General features: G+C 55.7%; 1 protein-coding gene across 1 annotated transcript in view; it reads left to right on the top strand.

Annotated features, from left to right (window-relative positions):
- ARFIP2 (ADP ribosylation factor interacting protein 2) overlaps positions 1 to 3,917 on the top strand; it is a 14,726-nt gene continuing 10,809 nt past the window's right edge. The window contains exon 1 of the mRNA XM_015425008.1: positions 1 to 64. The gene's annotated coding sequence lies outside the window, so the exon portion shown is untranslated. The remainder of the gene's footprint in view (positions 65 to 3,917) is intronic.

Below are 3,917 nucleotides of genomic sequence, written 5' to 3'. Positions count from 1 at the left end.
GCCTGTTCCTCCGACCTTTGCGGGGGGCCCCGCTCAGCGGCCTGGATCTCTGCGCTGGTGCTGGGTAAGAGAGGGGCCTCCGCTTTCTTTCTCCCTCCTCGGCCCGGGCGCTCAGGGCGTGGGAGCTGCAGTGTGAGCGGTCGAACAGCCAACATCTGACGAAGGGAGACGGGACTCTCGGAAGCTCTGAGGTGCTCCTGGACTCGAAGGTCGTGGTGCGACGCATCTCGTGGCAGTGGTGGCGGCAGCGGCTGCTGTGTACACGCGGCCACCCCTTCCAGGGGATGTAGCTGGCCGGGGCTTTGGGTCATGATCTCAGCAGCTGGAGCAAGTCGGTGGCGTGTTTTGTTGTCCTGGTGGGCACGGGTGCCGTGTTGGTTCTGGGAGCGCTTGTGGTCCGTGTGGTCTGGCCGTAGTTCCACTGGATACGCTGTGCTTAGTCCAGCTGCTTCTGATGAATACGGTTTGCACCTCACTCTCATGGAAGTGGCGTAAACGTTGACAGTGAGGGTCCTGGTTGTTTGGGGGGATGCGCCTTCTTGGAGGCACCTCAGGTCTGCTGAGCGCTGCTCTGGCCGGTTGGGGTCTACAGAGGCTCCACCGAGGAGGAGATCCAGGAGAGGTTACTGGGGAGCAGCCAAACTGTGGCCTTGGTTTCGCTTTGTGGAAGGAGGGAAGGTCCTCCTTGGGGGGCAGCTGGTTCCGGGGATCCCTCCCTCCCTCCGGCATCTCAGAGGTGCGTGTGCAGGGTAGGGGCATGACATTTCTGGGATATCTTGGGGAGGGGGCCGGAGGCACCAGAGAGACTTTGCAGCTGCTGCTGCTGGTTGAGGCGGCAGGTGCCGGCCCTGCAGCTTGCTGCGATCAAGACCTTTAGCGGGAGTTCGAATCCTGTGAATGAGCCGTTCTGCCCAAAGAGTTGCAGCGGTACCGGAGGGAGGCAGCAGCCAGAGCGACCGTCCCTTTTGGTGTGTGAACCGTAGCCGTCCGACAAAGGCCGTTTCCCGCCTTCCTTCCCGAAGGGGGACCCCCCCCAAAGCGGCTGGCGTCTCCCCCCTCCCCTCCGCTGTCTCCTCTGAACAGCCCCGAGGGGTCAGTTGGGTGGAACAAGAGGGCACCTGGCTCAGAGTCAGCCGGCAGCCCTCGGGGGCAAATTTTAAAACTTCGAACAAACATTCGAAACGGCGGCGAGGCAGGTGGGTCCCAGGCCATGAAGCACGGCTGCGTAGGCCCTTGACATGGCCCTCTTGCGTGGAATGCAGGAAGTCAAGTGGCTGGCGGGGGGGGGGGGGTCATGTCCAGACTCTACCGGGTTCCCAAGAAGAATCAGCCTGTGGCATTCTATATACCTCGAGCCAAAATGGAGAAGGAGAAAAGATTGGATTTCTACCCCATGGCCCTTCACTACCCGAAGGAGTCTCAGAGGGGGCTGACAAACTCCTTTCCCTTCCCCTCCCCACAACAGACAGACACCCTCCTGTGAGGTGGGTGGGGCTGAGAGAGCTCCTTTGAGGACAGCTCTGAGAGCACTTGTGACTGGCCCAAGGTCACACCAGCAACTGCATGTGGAGGAGTGGGGAATCAAACCCGGTTCTGCCAGATCAGAGTCCGTGGGTCATGGGTCAAGGGGGGGGGGCCTGAAGGAAGACAGAAGAGAGCTTCATTGGCAGGAGAGTTAGCCTGCTTCTCCAGCAGTGTTGCTGGGGTCCTGTCGAGCCCCCAGACTCTTAACTACGTCAAGTGAGTGTTAGTTGACCTCTCACTCCTGTGGGCAGCGCAGTGCCCGCCCAAGAAGACCTTGGTCTTGACAACCGGCACTAACCCTCCAGATTGGAATCCGGTTTCAATTGGGTCCCCCTCTGTGGTTGAACCACAGCAGCCAGGCTCTGGCTCAGCATCCCGGGAAGTCTCACGCGGATTCATTTATTTTGAATGTATTTCAAAACGTGTCTCCCCCACCCTTCTCCTGCAAAGTGGGGCCCAGTGCACCTTAAGCAAAAGCAACCTTGACTCTAGCCACAGCGGTACAATGAAGCAACATGCAAGATCTAGAATCATAGAGTTGGAAGGGATCCTCCAGGGTCATCTAGTCCAACCCCCTGCACAGGGCAGGAAGTTCACAAATACCTCCCCCCCCACCCACACACACACCCGCAGTGCCATCTGCTCCACGCCTAGAAGAGGGCAGGAAACCTCTTGCATCACAAGTGGCAGGTGGGATGTCCCCAGGCAGGCAGGCAGGCTGAGGTCCTGTCCGTGCCTGAAGCCCAGGGAAGGTGGACTGATGGTCTCCCCGATCCCTGGCTGGAAGCGCCTGCCCTCTGGCGGAAGCACTTGGCCCCAGGAGGGGGGGCTGGCAGCGGAGAGGGCAGAGACCTTCCCAGCAGCAGACCCAGGGCCCGTGTGGGCCACGGAAGATGTGTGTCCCCCCCGCCCAGCACCGGAAGGGAACCAGCTCCAGACCAACAGAGCTTCCCGACGTGGTTTAAAAAACAACTGATTTCCACAACACAATAAAACATACCAAATAGATTAGACAAACTGAGAAATGCTGTACGTTTGTGTAATTTGTACAGAATGCGGATTTCCTTGTCATGGAATTTAGCTGGCCTGAGTAAAAACGGTAAAGGAGGGGTGTTTTTAGCAGGGGTTGGTGGATTCCGGCCTGTAATTCAAGAGGAGCAGGAGAGAAACGTGGTCCCGGAGAACGTCAGCTGGTCTCCAGACAGCCAGGCGCCTCCTGAGCCCAACCGGGAAGGACGGATTCACAAGAACATGAGAGAGAAGCCAGTGTTGGATCAGACCAGTGGCCCATCCAGTCCAACACTCTGTGTCAGGCAGTGGCCAGAAATACCTGGGGCCATCAGGAGGTCCAGCAGTGGGGCCAGGACACTAGAAGCCCCTCCCACTGTTGACCCCCCCAAGCACCAAGAATACAGAGCATCCCTTGCCCCAGACATAAGAACATAAGAGAGAAGCCAATGTTGGATCAGGCCAATGGCCCATCCAGTCCAACACTCTGTGTCACACAGTGGCCAGAAATACCAGCGGCCATCAGGAGGTCCACCAGTGGAGACAGGAGGACACTAGTCTAGAATCCCTCCCACTGTTGCCCCGCCCCCAAGCACCAAGAACACAAAGCATCCCTTGCCCCAGACTGAGAGTCCCTATCTATACTTTGTGGCTAATAGCCACTGAGGGACCTCTGCTCCATATATGTATCCAATTCCCTCTTGAAGCCATCCATGCTTGTAGCCGCCACCACCTCCTGTGGCAGTGAATTCCATGTGTTAATCACTCTTTGGGTGAAGAAGGACTTCCTTTTGTCTGTTCTAACCTGACTGCTCAGCAATTCCATGGAGTGCCCAAGAGTTCTTGTATTGTGAGAAAGGGAGAAAAGTACTTCTTTCTCAACCTGCTCTATCCCATGCATAATCTTATAAACCTCAATCATGTCACCCCTCAGTCGTCGTTTCTCCAAGCTAAAGAGCCCTAAGCGCCTTAACCTTTCCTCATAGGGAAAGTGTTCCAACCCTTTTATCATTTGAGTTGCCCTTTTCTGCACTTTTTCCAAAGCTATAATATCCTTTTTAAGGTGTGGTGACCAGAACTGCACACAGTATTCCAAATGAGGTCGCAGCATTGATTTATATAGGGGCATTATGATATTGGCTGATCTGTTTTCAATACCCTTCCTAATAATCCCCAGCATAGCATTGGCCTTTTTTATTGCAGTCGCACACTGTCTTGACATTTTCAGTGAGTTATCTACTACGACTCCAAGATCTCTCTCTTGGTCAGTCTCTGCCAGTTTGGACCCCATCAACGTGTATTTATAGTCCAAATCATTAATGAACAAGTTAGGATCTCTGGCTCCAATGTGCATCACCTTGCACTGGGCCACATTGAACCCCATT

This window comes from Gekko japonicus, unplaced genomic scaffold (assembly GCF_001447785.1).
Source record: "Gekko japonicus isolate JY-2015 unplaced genomic scaffold, Gekko_japonicus_V1.1 scaffold2237, whole genome shotgun sequence".
NCBI lineage: Eukaryota > Metazoa > Chordata > Lepidosauria > Squamata > Gekkonidae > Gekko > Gekko japonicus.
Note: the sequence above shows the minus strand (reverse complement) of the source record. Positions and strands in the feature narration are given on the sequence as shown.